A 20,111-nucleotide genomic window follows, 5' to 3' on the forward strand; every position below is an offset into this window, starting at 1 on the left:
ACATGACTGAGTGATTTCACTAAGCATGAGAATGGGGCTTCCCCAGTGGCTCAACGGTAAAGAAACAACCTGCCAATTCAGGAGATGCAAGAGACACAGATTCTTTCCCTGGGTTGGAAAGATCCTCTGGAAAAGGAAATGGCAACTCACTCCAGTATTCTTGGCTGAGAAATACCAGAGGGCTACAGTCCATGGGGTCATAGAGTCAGACCCAGCTGAGCATGCACACACAATGATTTGTATATTCAGTTCAGTCGCTCAGTCACGTCCAGCTCTTTGTGATTCCATGGACTGCTGCATGCCAGGCTTCCCTTTCCATCACCAACTTCCGGAGCTTGCTCAAACTCATGTCCATCTAGTCGGTGATGCCGTCCAACCATCTCAGCCTCTGTCATCCCCTTCTCCTCCTGCCTTCAGTGTTTCCCAGCATCAAGGTCTTTTCCATTGAGTCAGTTCTTCTCATCAGGTGGCCAAAGTATTGGAATTTCAGCTTCAGCATCAGTCCTTCCAATGAACACCCAGGACTGATCTCCTTTAGGATGGACTGGTTGGATCTCCTTGCAGTCCAAGGGACTCTCAAGAGTCTTCTCCAACACCCCAGTTTAAAAGCATCAATTCTTCAGTGCTCAGCTTCCTTTTTTTCTTTATTTTTATATTACTTCATTTGTATATTATATTGCTTTATTTGTATATTACTGAAAGTCAAAATAATATCAAAGATGACTGGAATCGATGACTACTCTGCATGTAGGCATTCTGTAGATGACCTGAAATTTTTGGAGAAAAATAAATAAAAATATAATAAATTTCATATATTTAGTCCAGAGCATTTGCTTTTATTTATTTTCATTTTAGCATAATGTTATTATACAGTAATCTTTAAAAAATACATAAATGAAACTATTAAAAAAGCAAATAGAAAACATCAAAATGACTAAATTATACTTACATATTTTCCAAAAAGTTATTTTTCTAAATTATTTTAAATTATCTATTAGAAATTAGAGGCAAATACACTTATAGTCAGGAAATATGAAAAATTTGAATCAAAATTGTTTACATCAAGCTAAATTTGTCATAAAACTTTGTAAATTAAATACTATTATACTACTTAATGTCCATCTAGTTGCCAATTCAAAGAACTAATACATTTCTATTATGGTTTGGCTAGGTCCTAGAAATGGGCTTCTTAGGTGGCTCTAGTGGTAAAGAACCTGCTAGTTGACACAGGAGACATTGGGATGTCAGTTTGATCCCTGGGTAGGGAAGATTCCCTGGAGAAAGCAATGGCATCCCACTCCAGTATTCTTGCCTTGAAAATCCCATGGACAGAGGAGCCTGGAGGTCTGCAGTCCATAGGGTGGCAAGAGTGGACACAACTGAAGCGATGATTTAGCATGTAAAATGATATGTTTTAAAAGTAAAAATGATATGTTTAATATTGCAAAAAAGTGATATGTTAGTTGTTTAAAATTGCACAGTATCCTTCATTGTCATGAGCAATACCCGTGGATAGCATGCTAATTTGCAAGTGTCTCCACAACCACAGAATGGAGCAAAAAGAAAAGCAAAATAAAATAGATATTAGCACTACTGGGAAAGTAAACCTCATTAGGCAAGAATCTATGGTAATAATCCTCTTTTAATGGAAGCATATGATGTATTAATTTGTCATTTCTCTTGTGTAAGCATTTCTATCACTCAAATCCTCTGGGCCCTTGTAAGCATTGTCAGTTCCCAACTTTAGCCTCACACAAACTAAAATTTTCACAGGATTAGGATTGGATTGACTTTAGTTTCTGAACATTGCACAAGGGAGCAAAAGAGTTTCCTAGGGGTCAGAATGGCTTTAGTTCACAGACTGTGGGCGCTCAGAGTAAGCATTGTTTGGGTTGCTCTGCCATGATGCCAAGTGCTGAATCCTGAGTGACAGAAGTCCATGCATTCTTTACTGTAGTGAAGAATTAACTTTATCCAAAAAGAGGTCTGGTCTTCATCCTTAGCTACTGGGAAATGATTCCAAGCTACAAGAATGTGTTGCTGATAAGCACATCTTTGTTATCAGAGGCTTTGGTCGCCAGACAGCCCAACAATGTAATTCACGAAGGGGGCTTTAGACCACACCATATTAGTTTGGACTTCAAAAAGAAAACTGGACATTAAAATATTGGCTAAACCTCTGGAATGAAGGGTACACTGGAGTTTAAAGGATCACCCATATGGGTAGTATGTGAGCTTCAGTTAAAATTCTGTATACCAAGGACTAGAGTGAACTGTTCTGATTTAAACACTCTGAGCAGCATCACACTGCAGCACCATCAGGCCATCACACTGTCCATGAGGACACCAGGAATTTCTTGTTCAACACCCTCTCAGATTTGACCTGTGTGTCTCTTTTTCAGTTAGTTCTAATTTATACACTTTCACGTAAAAAAAAAAAAATAGTATGATTATAAGTATAGTGCTTGCTCACATTCTGTGAGCTATCTAGCAAATTCTCAAACTTCAGTGGGGTTCTGGGAATACCTCAACTTGTAGTCAAGTTGGTCCAAATTGAAGGTGGCCCTGGGGTCTCCAGATTTCTGGCTGGTGCCTAAAGTGAGGACAGTGCTTGGGGTATTATTCCTGGAGACTGTGCAGGTTGCCTAAACTCCATTAAAGTCTTGTTTTTAAAGTCATTAAGTTATTATATTAATTAGAATTTTAAGATGAATTCTTTCAATAAAAACTGTTAGGGAAGGATCTAACTTCTTCTTAGGCTTTCATGTTACAAACATATACATTTGTTTTTTGTGTGTTTGCTTAAGTGAGCCCTCCAAAGCAGAGTGCCCATGGGAGGGGTCTCTCTCCCTAGTAAATGCATGATCCTGTTCCCAGGGCACCTGTGTACTTAACTTTGTTCAATGTGTGAATAACTGTATGCAGGTCACGGGGCAACAGTTAGAAATGGACAGGGAACAACAGACTGGTTCCAAATAGGAAAAGGAGTATGTCAAGACTGTATATTGTCACCCTGCTTATTTAACTTATATGCAGAGTACATCATGAGAAACGCTGGGCTGGAAGAAGCACAAGCTGGAATCAAGATTGCCGGGAGAAATATCAATAACCTCGGATATGCAGATGACACCACCATTATGGAAAAAAGTGAAGAAGGACTAATGAGCCTCTTAATGAAAGTGAAAGAGGAGAGTGAAAAAGTTGGCTTAAAGCTCAACATTCAGGAAACTAAGATTATGGCAGCCAGTCCCATCACTTCATGGGAAATAGAGGGGGAAACAGGGGAAACCAAGGTTGACATTATTTTGCTGCTGCTGCTGCTGCGTCGCTTCAGTCATGTCCGACTCTGTGCGACCCTGTAGACGGCAGCCCACCAGGCTCCCCCGCCCCTGGGACTCTCCAGGCAAGAACACTGGAGTGGGTTGCCATTTCCTTCTCCAGTGCGTGAAAGTGAAACGTGAAAGTGAAGTCTCTCAGTTGGGTCCGACTCTGTGCGACCCCATGGACTGTAGCCTGCCAGGCTCCTCCGTCCATGGGATTTTCCAGGCAAGAGTACTTTATTTTGGGGGGCTCCAAAATCACTGCAGATGGTGATTGTAGCCTTGAAATTAAAAGACACTCACTCCTTGGAAGGAAGTTATGACCAACCTAGACAATATATTAAAAAGCAGAGACATTACTTTGCCAACAAAGGCCCATCTAGTTGAGGCTATGATTTTTCCAGTGGTCGTGTATGGATGTGAGAGTTGCACTATAAAGAAAGCTGAGCACTGAAGAATTGATGCTTTTGAACTGGGGTGTTGGAGAAGACTCTTGAGAGTCCCTTGGACTGCAAGGAGATCCAACCAGTCCACCCTAAATGAGATCAGTCCTGGGTGTTCATTGGAAGGACTGATGCTGACAATGAAACTCCAATACTTTGGCCACCTGATGAGAAAAACTGACTCATTGGAAAGACCCTGATGCTGGGAAGGATTGAGGGCAGGAGGAGAAGGGGATGACAGAGGATGAGATGGCTTGATGGCATCACCAACCCAATGGACATGAGTTTAGGTACACTCCAGGAGTTGGTGATGGACAGGGAGGCCTGGCGTGCTGTGATTCATGGGGTCACAAAGAGTTGGACATGACTGAGCATCTGAGCTGAACTGAATGTTATCCACATTCTCTCTTGTAAGAAATCCATTGTCTGTTGATCACTCCCACTAGCCCCTGCCATTTTCTACACCTGTGTGTAGTTATCTTCTCTTTTTCTTTTTTAACAGCTTTAAATAGGAATAATAGACATACAATAAAATGCTTATGATTAAAGTTTAAAACTGATAAGAATTGGTATATGTATATATTTATGAAACTATTATCAAAATCAAAATAATAAGCAATTACCCCCAAAATTTTTTTTAGGTCTCCTTATAACCCCTCTCTCTGCTCTTCCCCACCCCCTCCATCCTAGAAAATCATTTATTTACTCTATGTCACTGTAGATGAATTTGCATTCTACAGAATTTAATACAAGTGAAATTATGTATTATATAATTTTTTAATCTGGCTTCTTTTACCCAGTATGATTATTTTGATATACATCAAGACTGCTAAGTGGCTCAAAAATTCACTGCTTTTTATTACTGAGTAGTATTCCATTGTATGCCAAATTCGATAATTTGTTATCCATTGATCTGTTGTTGGAAATATGGATTGTTTCTAGTTTGTGGTTATTAAAACTAACATTCATGAACAAGTATAACCATATTCTTTTATTTACATTGAGTAAATACCTAAGAATGAAATAACCATCATATTTTTAATTTAAAAACCTGAAATATTTTTTCTCAAAGCAGTTGTATTATTTTACATTTGTGCCAACCATGTATGAGAGTTTTAGTTGCTATACATTATCAGCACTTTAACATCTCATCTACACTTTAATTTTTGATTTTCTAATACATGTGCAGACTTATCTCATTGCTCTAATTTCTGATTCCCCAGTGATAAATGATGTTGAGCATCTTTTCATGTGTTTGTTGCAATCCATAGATATCCTTTGATAAAGTGTTCAAATCTTTTGCTTTTTTAACTTGGTTGTTGTTTATCTTATTATTGACCTTTGAGAGTTCTATATATGTTATAGATACAAGATTCTTACTAGATGCATGGTTTACAAATATTTTCTCTCCATGTGTGATTTTTCAACTTCTCATCAGTGTTGTTCAAAAACCCAAAGTTCTTAATTCTAATGATATTCCATTTATCAGTTATTTCTCTGATACAAAAGAAACCTGTACCCAACACAGGTCCAAAAAATTTTATTTCATTTTCTTCGAGTGAACTTATGATCTTTGATGATACATTTAGCTCTATGCACCATTTGAGTTTATTTCTGTATATGAAGAACACTATATATTTTATATAGTGAGAAAGAGAAAGAAATTGGTGAAGGAGATTAAGAGGTACAAACCTCCAATTGCAGAATAAATGAGTTACAGCTGTGCAATGCATAGTGTGGAGAACGCAGCCAATAATTATGTTATATCTTTGTATGGTGATGGATGGCAAATAGACTAATGTGACCATTTTGAAATGTATAAAAATATCGAATCTCTATGCTTTATAACAAGAACTAACACAGTGTAGGTCAATTATACTTCAAAAGCAAAAAAAACTTAGAAAAAAATGGGATCAGATTTGTAGTTAGCACAGATGGCTTGTGGTGGAGCACAACAGGAGGAAGGCAGTCAAAATGTACAAGCTTCCAGTTATAAGATAAATAAGTACAAGGATGTACTGTACAAGATGATAAATATAATCAACACTGTTATAAGTTATATATGAAAGTCAGCAAGAGTAAATCCTAAATGTTCTTATAAGAAAAGAAATAAATGTTCTATTTCTTTACTTTTGTATCGATATGAGATGATAGATGTAACTGAACCTATTTTGATAATCATTTTGTGATGTATGCAGTCAAATCTATATGTTGTATGCGTTAAATACATATAGTCCTGTGGATCACTTTTATCTCAATAAACCTTGAAGGAAGGAACAAGAAAAGATTCTGAGTCTACTGAAGGACCTTACAGATAGTTCAGTTCAGTTCAGTCGCTCAGTTGTGTCTCACTCTGCGACCCCATGAATCGCAGCACGCCAGGCCTCCCTGTCCATCACCAACTCCCAGAGTTCACTCAGACTCACACCCATCGAGTCCATGATGCCATCCAGCCATCTCACCCTCGGTCATCCCCTTCTCCTCCTGCCCCCAATCCCTCCCAGCATCAGAGTCTTTTCCAATGAGTCAACTCGTCTCATGAGGTGGCCAAAGTACTGGAGTTTCAGCTTTAGCATCATTCATTCCAAAGAAATCCCAGGGTTGATCTCCTTCAAAATGGGCTGGTTGGATCTCCTTGCAGTCCAAGGGACTCTCAAGAGTCTTCTCCAACACCACACTTCAAAAGCATCAATTCTTTGGCGCTCAGCCTTCTTCACAGTCCAACTCTCACATCCATACATGACCACAGGAAAAACCATAGCCTTGACTAGACGGACCTTAGTCGGCAAAGTAATGTCTCTGCTTTTGAATATGCTATCTAGGTTGGTCATAACTTTTCTTCCAAGGAGTAAGCGTCTTTTAATTTCATGGCTGCAGTCACCATCTGCAGTGATTTTGGAGCCCCCAGAAATAAAGTCTGACACTGTTTCCACTGTTTCCCCATCTATTTCCCATGAAGTGATGGGACCAGATGCCATTATCTTCGTTTTCTGGATTTTGAGCTTTAAGCCAACTTTTTCACTCTCCTCTTTCCTTTCAGCAAGAGGCTTTTTAGCTTCTCTTCACTTTCTGCCATAAGGGTGGTGACATCTGCATATCTGAGGTTACTGATATTTCTCCCGGCAATCTTGATTCCAGCTTGTGTTTCTTCCAGTCCAGCGTTTCTCATGATATACTCTGCATAGAAGTTAAATAAGCAGGGTGACAATATACAGCCTTGACGTAATCCTTTTCCTATTTGGAACCAGTCTGTTGTTCCATGTCCAGTTCTACCTGTTGCTTCCTGACCTGCATACAGATTTCTCAAGAGGCACGTTAGGTGGTCTGGTATTCCCATCTCTTTCAGAATTGTCCACAGTTTATTGTGATCCACACAGTCAAAGGCTTTGGCATAGTCAATAAAGCAGAAAGAGATGTTTTTCTGGAACTCTCTTGCTTTTTCCATGATCCAGCGGATGTTGGCAATTTGATCTCTGGTTCCTCTGCCTTTTCTAAAATCAGCTTGAACATCAGGGAGTTCACAGTTCACATATTGCTGAAGCCTGCCTTGGAGAATTTTGAGCATTACTTTACAAGCATGTGAGATGAGTGCAATTGTGCGGTAGTTTGAGCATTCTTTGGCATTGCCTTTCTTTGGAATTGAAATGAAAACTGACCTTTTCCAGTCCTGTGGCCACTGCTGAGTTTTCCAAATTTGCTGGCATATTGAGTGCAGCACTTTCACAGCATCATCTTTCAGGATTTGAAACAGCTCCACTGGAATTTTATCACCTCCACTGGCTTTGTTCGTAGTGATGCTTTCTAAGGCCCACTTGACTTCACTTTCCAAGATGTCTGGCTCTAGATTAATGATCCCATCATCATGATTATCTGGGTCATGAAGATATTTTTTGTACAGTTCTTCCGTGTATTCTTGCCACCTCTTCTTAATATCTTCTGCTTCTGTTTAGGTCCATATCATTTCTGTCCTTTATCGAGCCCTTCTTTGCATGAAATGTTCCCTTGGTATCTCTAATTTTCTTAAAGAGATCTCTAGTCTTTCCCTTTCTGTTCTTTTCCTCTATTTCTTTGCATTGATCGCTAAAGAAGGCTTTCTTATCTCTTCTTGCTATTCTTTGGAACTCTGCATTCAGATGCTTATATCTTTCCTTTTCTCCTTTTCTTTTCACCTCTCTTCTTTTCACAGCTATTTGTCAGGCCTCCCAAGGCAGCCATTTTGCTTTTTTGCATTTCTTTTCCATGGGGATGGTCTTGATCCCTGTCTCCTATACAATGTCCCGAACCTCATTCCATAGTTCATCAGGCAATCTATCTGTCAGATCTAGGCCCTTAAATCTATTTCTCACTTCCACTGTATAATCATAAGGGATTTGATTTAGGTCATATCTGAACGGTCTAGTGATTTTCCCTATTTTCTTCAATTTGAGTCTGAATCTGGTAATAAGGAGTTCATGATCTGAGCCACAGTCGGCTCCTGGTACTGTTTTTGTTGACTGTATAGAGCTTCTCTATCTTTGGCTGCAAAGAAATATAATCAATCTGATTTTGGTGTTGACCATCTGGTGATGTCCATGTGTAGAGTCTTCTCTTGTGTTGTTGGAAGAGGGTGTTTGCTACGACCAGTCCATTTTTTTGGTAAAACTCTATTAGTCTTTGCCCTGCTTCATTCCGCATTCCAAGGCCAAATTTGCCTGTTACTCCAGGTGTTTCTTGAATTCCTACTTTTGCATTCCAGTCCCCTATGATGAAAATGACATTTTTTGGGTGTTAGTTCTAAAAGGTCTTGTAGGTCTTCATGGAACCATTGATCTTCAGTTTCTTCAGCGTTACTGGTTGGGGCATAGACTTGGATAACTGTGATATTGAATGGTTTGCCTTGGAGACGAACAGAGATCATTCTATCGTTTTTGAGATTGCATCCAAGTACTGCATTTCAGACTCTTTTGTTGACCATGATGGCTACTCCATTTCTTCTGAGGGATTCCTGCCCACAGTAGTAGATGTAATGGTCATCTGAGTTAAATTCACCCATTCCAGTCCATTTTAGTTCGCTGAATCCTAGAATGTCGACGTTCACCCTTGCCATCTCTTGTTTGACCACTTCTAATTTGCCTTGATTCATGGACCTGACATTCCAGGTTCCTATGCAATATTGCTCTTTACAGCATCAGATCTTGCTCCTATCACCAGTCACATCCACAACTGGCTATTGTTTTTGCTTTGGCTCCATCCCTTCATTCTTTCTGGAGTTATTTCTCCACTGATCTCCAGTAGCATATTGGGCAGCTAATGACCTGGGGAGTTCCTCTTTCGGTATCCTATCATTTTGCCTTTTCATACTGTTCATGGGGTTCTCAAGGCAAGAATACTGAAGTGGTTTGCCATTCCCTTCTCCAGTGGACCACATTCTGTCAGACCTCTCCACCATGACCCACCCATCTTGAGTTGCCCTGCAGGCATGGCTTGGTTTCATTGAGGCTTGGTTTCATGACCACAAGACTGTGGTCCTAGTGTGATTAGATTGACTAGTTTTCTGTGAGTATGGTTTCAGTGTGTCTGCCCTCTGATGCCCTCTTGCAGCACCTACCATCTTACTTGGCTTTCTCTTACCTTGGGCGTGGGGTATCTCTTCACGGCTGCTCCAGCAAAGCACAGCCCCTGCTCCTTACCTTGGACAAGGGGTATCTCCTTACTGCCGCCGTTCATTCTTACTTAATCCCAGTACTTGAATAATATGGATCAAAGTTTGTTTTCTTTATAAATGGATATTCAATTATTCCTGCACAGCATAAGAATTGTATTTTTTCTCTGTGAAATTGACTTTATACCTTTGATGAACATCAGTTAACTATTTACATGTATGTCTATTTCTGTAATTGTGATTCTATTTCATCAATCTGCTTATCCTCACACCATCACCATACTATATTGCCTTCTATAGCTTATAATAAGTTCTAAAGTCATATCCTTGGTCATTTAAGTTTAATATTTTTTCAAGTTGTTTTGTCTGTTCTAGATCATTTGTACTTATGTACAAAACTTCAAATGACATTGCCAGTTTCCATGACAGAAAATCTGCTGTAATTTGACTGAAACTGCTTTAAATCTATAGCTCAGTTTTGGGAGAACTGGCATCTTAACATTATTATGTGATCCAATTTGTAAACAAGGCATATATCTTCATTTATTTAGATTTTCTTAGAAATCTTTTATCAGTTTTGTTATGTTGAGTGTACATAGGCCTTATGCACGTTTTTAGATTTGCTCTTAAGTATTTTATATTTTCCTGGAGAAGGAAATGGCAATCCACTCCAGTATTCTTACCTAGAGAATCCCATGGACAGAGAAGGCTGGCAAGTTATAGTCCATGGGCTTACAAAGAGTTGGACATGACTTAGCAACTAAACCACCACCACCACCAGTTTATAATTTATTGCCATTATATATTATATTTGTTTACATTGCAATTTTCAATTAATCTTGCTAGCATACAGAATAAAATTAATTTTAGTATACTTATCTGATATTCTGCACTGTGCTAAACTCAGTAGTTCCAGTTTTTATTTTCCAAACTATATGCTTTTTATTTAGTTTTCTTACCTTACTGCACTATCTAGAACCTTCCACACAATGCTGAATAGAAGCGATGAGATGGAACTGTGTTTCTCTCTTGCTTATCTTAGGGGCAATGTAATCAGTCTTTCTTCACCAAGTGTAAGTTTAGCTGTAGATTTACCATAGAGGCTGTTCATCAGGTTGAGAAAATTCTCTTCTATTTCAACCAAACTGAAAGTTTTTAGTCAGGACTAGATTTGGATATTGCCATATGCTTTTTCTACATCTGTTGTAATGCTTATGTGTTTTTTCTTTTTTTCTCCTGTGTTAATATTGTTAGCTCTACTGATCGATTTTCAAACTCTAAAACTTTTCACTCCTTGGTTAAAACCCAGGTGGTCAGTATATTATACAGTTAAAAGTATTGTCAGATTCAATTTGCTATCATTTTGTTAAAATTTTTTGCATTTATTCACAAGGTATATGTTTTCTATTTTTTATTTGTGTATTATCTTGATCTGGTTTTAGGGTCATAGTAACACTAGCTTCATAGAATAAGTTGGGAAATATTTCATCCTGTGTATTTTTCTCAGTGAAATAGAGTAGCATAATTATTATTTCCTCTTTACTATTAGAATTCACCTCTTTTCTAGAAACAAACTTTAACTGCAAAAATTTATGTAATGATTTTAACTGCAACTAAATATTTTTAAATAAACCTATGACATTTGAGTTATCTGTTTTTATCTTGAATAAACATTGCAATTTGTGCTTTTCATGTTATTTGCTTAATATAAATTTTCAAATTTGCTGACATAAATTTTTCATAATATCACCTTCTTATCTTTTTAATAATTGTAACACCTGTAGTACTATCACCTTTCTCACTCTTAATATGAGCAGTTGGTTTTTTTTCAGTATCTTTTTTTTTCTTTTCTTAATTATCCTGACTAGAGTTTATTATTAATTTTATTGATCACATCACAAGCAACATTTTGTTTCATATTTTTAAAAATTTTGTATGGTATTCTTATTTCCTAATACACTTATTAGGAAAGCTTATTTATTATCTCCTATATTTTGAGTTTCAAATAGGCAACTAGTTGAGTTTGTTTATTTGTCCCTATAGTGTGGTTATGATATTCAATTGAAATACAATTAGGTCCTTTTGATTCAGTGTTCTTTCAGTTTTTGAGTTACTTATTTCCTTTCCCACTTATATTAATTTATATTTTAATAGCTATACAAATGGCCTATATATCAAACTAAAATTAGAGCTTTCAAATGTCAAAATTATATAAAAGCATACACTCAAGAAAGTGTTATTCTCTCTCCGTTATAACTTCTACTTCATTCTTCACTCAAGTTTTCCCATCACCTTGTCTTTTCACACTACTGTGAAAGTTCGATTCATAAATCAGAATATGATGGTTTTGATTCAAATGAACGAGGAAAATACAACAGTTGTTTGCTAATTATTAATTTGACTCCTGCTCTTTTCACTGTTCTCTTAGCTTAACTCAAAATACTTTTATTTGTTATCTAAAAGCTGTGAACATAAAGACAAGGACTATTGTTTGGCACCACTTGAAACACACTCATTATAAAGGATTACTTATTAACTGAAGAATGAGAAGAGATTCAATAATAATAATCAAATTATGGATATAAAATCGGGTTTGCCTTTTTTTAATTTTGTGTGCATGCTCACTCACTCAGTCATGTCTAACTCTTTTGTGACCCCATGGGTTGTAGCGGACCAGGCTCCTTTGTCCGTGGAATTCCCCAGGCAATAATACTGGAGTGGATTGCTGTTTCCTCCTCAGGAAATCTTCCCAACACAGGGACAGAACCCGTGTCTTCTGCGTCTCTTGCATTGGCAGGTGAATTCTTTACCCCTGAGCCACCTGGGAAGCCCATTTATTATTTCAACTACCCATTTTCTTAACAACTCTTTCTCCTTTCTTCTATTTCACTCCTAAGTGAACCAGAACTCTGACGCATACATAACAAACTTGCTCAATACTTTTTCCATCTCAAAATCTTACTTCAATCAATTCCTTTTCCAAGTTAGGCCATATTTTAATTTCAAATTCATTTGTCTCACTTCTAAGATCTCACTTTAACATACCAAGACTTATTCATTTCATATTTCTAAGAATCACCATTGCAGTAAATTGACAGTTCTGTGGTGAATTAAAAATCTAACCTATTATTGAGTCATTTTAATTGTTGCAGTTAAAGCAGAAAATTGGGACGGTCCCCTGGGGGTTTGGCAACTCACTAGAGTATTCTTGTCTGGAGAATCCCATGGACAGAGGAACCTGATGAGATATAGTCCATGGGGTCCCAAAGAGTCAGACATGCCTGAAGTGACTTACCACACAAACAGAATTAATAACCAATATCTGGCTTTAAATCATATTTGACAAGCTGTCATTTTCTTAGGTTAATACTTAATCAAGTTCTCTCTCCCACATTTTACTCCTTCATTAAGTTAGGGAATGGTTGTTATAGATATCTTATGTAAGCAGAACAAGCAAAGCATTACACTTAAATGTGGTAAACTCAGCAAAGAGATGGATTTCAAATCCTTGGCAGAGCTCTGAAAGATGGTAATAATACCTCGGCAAGGAAAAATCAGTACTCATGATGTTTACGGCAGTTTCAAGCTCAGATTGATTCCACCCTTTTTCTTCACCTACGTTTCCAGTTTTGTTTCAGAGTGGTTATTATTGCAGATTTGAGATGAATGGGCAGAGAATCCTTTTACTGGGCTGTGAATGTGTGAGGGTCCACCTGGCCCTCTCTACAGCACAACTTCTAGGTCCAAGCAGATTGAATTTGATAATTATCTCAGTATGCTTGAAAGGCAAGAGCAGAAAAACTTGATCAAAGTTAGGAGAAATGACAGGGAAGTTAATCATTTGGTGGTTTGGGTGGTTAAAGAAGTCTGGAAAGATTAGAAGTATTAGGCAACTTGGAAATTTTTGAATAGGTAGTGTTACAACAACTGAAAACATTTAATACTTCTCTGATAATTTGTGGAACTTGATTGCCTCAGGGTTGATGTTGTTTGAAGATGGAACAATTTAATAGCTATTTTGAGGAATATGTCCATAATAAATTATGGTTAGTTTAGAAGTATTTGATTAAAAATCCATCACATAGAGATGACTACTGAGAGGTCTCCCATTCCATTCGTTCCATGGAGTCACTATCATTTTCATGGTGAACTGGGCTGGGTGAACCAGGTCCTGGCCTGGAGAGCATTTTAAATGCTCTCACTAAAATAGAGTAAAAATTTACTAAACAAACATTCTGTGCACATTCACACAGATTACATCTTATCTGTGAAAAAACAATAGTCTTGTGTGTTGTTTGTTGTTGTTGTTGTTCAGTTCCTAAGTTGGGTCCAACTATATGCACGCCAGGCTTCCCTGTCCTTCAGTATCTCCCTGAGTTTGCTCAAACCCATATCCATTGAGTTTGTGAGATTATCCAATTATCTCATCCCCTGTCACCTCCTTCTTCTGCATCAATCTTTTCCAGTGTCAGGGTCTTTTCCAATGAGTTGGCTCTTCGCATAAGGTGGCCAAAGCATTGGAGCTTTAGCATCAGTTCTTCCAATGAATATTCAGGACTGATTTCCTTTAGGAGTGACTGGTTGGATCTCCTTGCTGTCCAAGGAACTCTCAAGAGTCTTCTCCAACATCACAGTCCAATAGCATCAATTCTTCAGCACTCAGCCTTCTTTATGGTGCAACTCTCACATCCATACATGATTACTGGAAAAAACGTAGCTTTGGCTAGACAGATGTTTGTCAGCAAAGTGATGTCTCTGCTTTTTAATATGCTGTCTAGGTTTGTCATAGCTTTCCTTCCAAGGAGCAAGCATCTTTTAATTTCGTGGCTGCGGTCACTGTCCAGTGATTTTGGAGCCCAAGAAAATAAAATCAGTCACTGATTCCATTTTTTCCCCATCTATTCACCGTGAAGTGATAGGACTGGATGCCATGCATTTTGAATATTGAGCTTTAAGCCAGCTTTTTCACTCTCCTCTTTCACTTTCATCAAGAGGCTCTTTAGTTCCTCTTCACTTTCTGCCATTAGGATGGTGTCATCTGCATATCTGAGGTTGTTGATATTTCTCCCAGCAGTCTTGATTCCAGCTTGGGCTTCATCCAGCAAGGCATTTTGCTGCATATATGTACTCTGTATATAAGTTAAATAAGCAGGGTGACAATATACAGCCTCGATGTACTCTTTTCCCAATTTTGAACCATACTTGGGAAGTGTGTCATTTACTAGATATTTATTTAGAAAATTTTATGGCCTGGGGAGCATATTGGGTTAAATAAAATGAGAGTGATTTAAAGGTAACACTGAAGCATTTTCTGCTGGATCCTAAATGTGTTTTTATTATCCAATTAAAGTTTTTAAGAACATTTATCTCCATGGGCTATCTAAGCTAGTTTCCTTTTAAATACAGAATAAAGTCTAATTTCCCCCACCTCCTTCCTTTCCACACTTTTTTTAATTCATTCTTTCTCTCTTTTACTTGCAACAAATAACAAATGCACACCATAAGCTAAGCACCATGCTAAGCTCTAAGGATCTGGATGTGAAAGAAACCAATGAGATGACCGTCTCTGCACGGCACTGAGACCCCAACAAAGGGTACAGAGGAATAAGCAATTTAAGCAACATGTGACAACTGCCTTGAGAAAATGACAGTACTAAGGAAGTACTTGTCAGGAACAACTGGCTTTTTTTGTCCTTCACAGAAAGTTTCCCAGGGCAAGAGCAACTGACCCTGAAGACTACATGAGAGTTAGGCTAATAGTGTGGATTGTGAGAAGAGTGTGTCAAGCAGAATATAGGTGACAATCTGGAGGTACAAAAGAAAGTGATGAGTTGGAGGAAGTCAAAGTAGTTTAGGATGGTCAGAGTGAAGATTTGGAGTGTTAGACTTGAGAGAGCAGAGTGAGATGAGGAAAGCTAATCTGATTCTTCTTAAAATGTAGGCTTTTCTTCTAAAGGGTGGTGAAGTCCATTGGAAAACCATAAATTGGTGAGTGACAGGATAACATTTGGACTTTAAAATAATTTCTCAAGAGATAGTATACAGAATAAATGTAACAAGAAGAAAGCCTAGAATGCAAGAAACTAGAAAGGTTTTCCTGATCCAGGCAAGAGGTGGGCTATAGTGCTGATTTCCAGAGTAAAAAGGTGCGGCACTCAAGAAAGAGGTCAGAGTGAAGTAAATGTTTATGGTTTATTTAGTCATTCATTTATTTTTACAAATATTCATTGCGTATCTACTATGTCTAATGCTTGGTACTTGAGTATTAGGTGCTGGAGTTATAGGAAAGAACAAAAGAAACAAAAGTCTTGTCTTCATGGGATTTATAATTCAGTTGAAAAGACAGCAGCAGAAAAGTCAGTGAAATAAATAGTCTCCCAGAGGATCATAAGTGGTGAGAAGAAAAATAAAGCAGGAAAGAGATAGCAGGGGGCTGGTAAGGATCTGAGATTTTAAATGAGATCGTCAAAGAAGTACTCATTGATATTGGAGCAAAGATCTGCAGAAATCAAGGAAGAAAACCATGTAGATGTTGGGAAGGAGTGATCCAGAACGAGGAGGAGAAGAAAAGGAAGAAAAACAAAAGATATAAATAAAATAAAAGGAATATTTTTTTTCAGTGTTATTTATTTTTACTTTACAGTATTATAGTGGTTTTGCCGTACATTGACATGAATCCACCATGGGTGTACATGTATTCCCCATCCTGAACCTCTCTCCCCATCCCATCCCTCTGGGTCATCCCAGTGCACCAGTCCCAAGCATCCTGTATCCTACATCAAACCTGGACCGGCGATTCATTTCATATATGATAATATACATGTTTCAATGCCATTCTCCCAAATCATCCCACCCTCACCCTTTCCCACAGAGTCCAAAAGACTGTTCTATACATCTGTGTCTCTTTTACTGTCTCGCATACAGGGTTATTGTTATCATCTTTCTAAATTCCATATATATGCATTAGTATACTGTATTGGTGTTTTTCTTTCTGGTTTACTTCACTCTGTATAATAGGCTCCAGTTTCATCCACCTCATTAGAATTGATTCAAATGTATTCTTTTTAATGGCTGAGTAATATTCCATTGTGTATATGTACCACAGCTTTCTTCATTTCTGCATTCCTCTGCTGATGGACATCTAGGTTGCTTCCATGTCCTGGCTATTATAAACAATGCTGTGATGAACATTGGGGTACACATGTGTCTTTCAATTCTGGTTTCCTCTGTGTGTATGCCCAGCAGTGGGATTGCTGGGTCATAAGGCAGTTCTATTTTCAGTTTTTAAGGAATCTCCACACTGTTCTCCATAGTGCCTGTATTAGTTTGCATTCCCACCAACAGTGTAAGGGGGTTCCCTTTTCTCCACATCCTCTCCAGCATCTATTGCTTGTAGATTTTTGGATAGCAGCCATTCTGACTGGCATGAAATGGTACCTCATTGTGGTTTTGATTTGCATTTCTCTGACAATGTGTACAAAAGATATTTTAAAGTAAATGACCAACTCAATGGACATGAGTTTGAGTAAACTCCGGGAGTAGGTGATGTACAGGGAGGCCTGGTGTCCTGCAGTCCATGGGGTCACAAAGAGCCTGACACGACTGAGTGACTGAACTAATAACTGAACTAAACTCATACAAAGACTATTCTAAAAATAGACGTTTAGCTAGAACTCTTTCTCCACTGTCTGGGGGGGTCCTTGACTAGAGCCCTCCCCCTCCCCTGTTAAACTCAGGGTTTTTAAGAGATCAGGCCTTGCTCTTTTGTGACATCCTAGGCCAACTTTCCCGTTTGGAAGCGTCCCGATGCAGAAGAACAATAAAGAATCCTCCTGGAATTCAGGAGCCACAGGAGACTCGAGTTCTATCCCAGGGTCAGGAAGATCCCCTGGAAGAGGGCATGGTAACCCACTCCAGTATTCTTGCTGGAGAATTCCATGGACAGAGGAGCCTGGCGGGCTACAGTCCAAAGAGTCACAAAGAGTCAGACGCGAATGAAGCAACTTAGCACGCAGGATGCAGAAGGATGAAAAGTGTTCTCTGAGCATTTTTGCACCTTGCCTCTTCCCCACCCCAAGGCAAGGTCTCTGTCTTCGCACATTGATAGACTGTTCTGGAGCCTCTTTGATGGTTCCAGTCTTGGCAAAGGACCGCTCCTGGCTGGAGTCCACTAAGATCTTTCTCTGACACCTTTCTAACTGTGCCACTCCTCTGCTTTGAATGTGACAGCTGCTCCTGAAGACGGAGCTAATGCCCAAAGCACAGAACTGATTTTCAGAATGACTGCAGCCTCCAAGTGCCATGGAGTGGCTCCATACTGAAGAAGAGACCTTTACGTGTGAAGGCAAGGCTGAATAACCCAGCGCAGCATCGGCTGGGGTGCCCTGGCCAGGGAGGATATGAATTTCATACTGCAGACCCCCGAGGACAGAATTAAATCTCTCCAGCTTCAGAAGATTGTGGACAGGAAGAGAAAGAAAAAGCAGCCATCTTTGGAAAAATAAAGTGGAGATAGGATTCGCATGGATGTGGACCCTGGTGAGGAGCAGAAGGAGGAAAAGACAGGAGGTGACCCTCAGGCGTCAGGATGGACTCCCGCCGACGTCAGGAAGCATCAACGCCATCGGCATCCGCGAGGTCACCAGAGCAGGAGGGGAGCAAGCTGTTCTTGGCCTTGGCGTGTCTGCCGGCCAAGCCAGCCATTGTCACCGCACACGTGAGGCAGCTGAGCCACCAGCGGAAGTACCACCATCTGCCGGATGCCCCAGCCCAGCCAGAGGCTCGCACCCACCCGGGGCTTAAAATGACTCCTGAGCTGAAAATACGTCCTGGCCTTGGGATTCAAAAGAAACACCAATGCCTTTAGGGACCAACTGAGGGCCGTCACGCCCAGAGACCCCCGGTCTAAATATGCTGTGACCCAGAGAGTACCTGGAGACAGAATCTCCAGAAAGCCTAAGACAAAGAGATTTTGGACACTTCCATTAAAGAATTCTCTAAACCACAAAGAAAGCTCACTGAGGGTCAGCAAGCTGTAATGTTACACCCCTGAAAATAAACTGATTCCAAACCCCCAAAAGATAAGGAAACCACTCAAAAGAAAAAAAAAAAAAAAAAAAAACCTTCAAAGTAATCTTGGATAAACCTGCCGCTTCATACTGTTGTAAAATGACACTTCATAAAGAAGTCTTGGGGATGCCTGGGTGGCACAGTGGTGAGGAATCTGCCTGCCAATGCAGGAGACGCGGGTTTGACCCCTGGGTGGGGAAGATCCCCTGGAGTAGGAAATGGCAACCCATTCCCGTATTCTTCCTGGGAAGTCCCATGGACAGAAGAGCCTAGTAGGCTACAGTCCATGGATTACTAAGAGTTGGACACGACTCAGAGCATGCATGAGCATTTTCTCAAATGTGTTATAAAATTGCCTAATTCTTTTAATAGAATATAGAATGTAAACTCTCTCTTACTGGTAAGAGCTGCTATAATAGTTCAGATGGTAAAGAATCTGCCTGCAATGCAGGAGACCCAGATTGAATCCCTGGGTTGGGAAGATCCCCTGGAGAAGGGAATGGCAACCCACTCCACTCTTCTTGCCTGGAGAATCCCATGGACAGAAGAGTCTGGTGGGTTGCAGAGTTGGACACAATTGAGCAGCTGACACTTACTGGTAAACATGATTGACAATAGGATGGAATAAGGCTTGTTCAGGAGCTAATGGCTTTTATAGATATGTTTGCTCCAATCTGGAAATAAAGGATAACTAATCTGCCTTTTAGATTTATCTATCTTCTTTCTTACTTTTCTTTCCTTAAAAAAAAGCTACTGGGATGCACAACCTGAATGCAAGTCCATTTCTTATCAAGGAGAGGGAAGGCATATTACAAAAGCCCTTTGCTTGTCAGAATCTTTCATTGCCCAATTTCACATTTATAAGAATTTTCTGGATGGTTAAGGAAGTTAGAAACAACACCATGTTCAATCTTTCCTTGATAGTGTAGAGGAGGGGAAGGGTAGCCAAACTGTTAAGGACCAGGCCAAGGTTAGGATTTAGATATAACTTGGATGAGCCTCTTTGTGTGACATTGGTGGAAATTAGAAGCAATGTCATTTTGAAAATCATTTACTCTGGAAAACTCGTGACAGCTATAGATAGAATCATGTGGCCTTCACAAGTTTCTGTACCATCTTTTTCATAGTATTTATCACTCTGAGTTGAAATTGCTTCTTGTCAGCATTTCAGACTAGACTGTAGGTTTATTAAAGATATAGATCAGGTCTCTTTTATCACTAAGTAATATGCCAGGCAAACCACTTAGCACATGATAGGTATACATTTAATATGCATTTAATACATATAAGTATACATAAAAGTATACATTTAATTCATAAATGAGGGCATAGACCAATTTAACGGCCATATTTCCCTGCTAAGATTGACTAAAACCAACCAACTATTTTTTTCACATCAACTACTAATACACAACTACTCAGCTCTGTATATTCATTGGAAGGACTGATGCTAAAGCTGAAACTCCAGTACTTTGGTCACCTGATGCCAACAACCGACTCATTGGAAAAGACCTTGATGCTGGGCAAGACGGGGGCAAGAGGAGAAGGGGATGACAGAGAATGAGATGGCTGGATGGCATCACCAACTCAATGGAAATGAGTCTGAACAAATTCCGGGAGATGGTGAGGGACAGGGAA

General features: G+C 39.2%; 1 pseudogene; it reads left to right on the plus strand.

Annotated features, from left to right (window-relative positions):
• LOC102184561 overlaps nt 1-18,211 on the plus strand; it is a 57,781-nt pseudogene extending 39,570 nt beyond the window's left edge.

The sequence above is a fragment of the Capra hircus genome, chromosome 2 (assembly GCF_001704415.2).
Source record: "Capra hircus breed San Clemente chromosome 2, ASM170441v1, whole genome shotgun sequence".
Lineage (NCBI taxonomy): Eukaryota > Metazoa > Chordata > Mammalia > Artiodactyla > Bovidae > Capra > Capra hircus.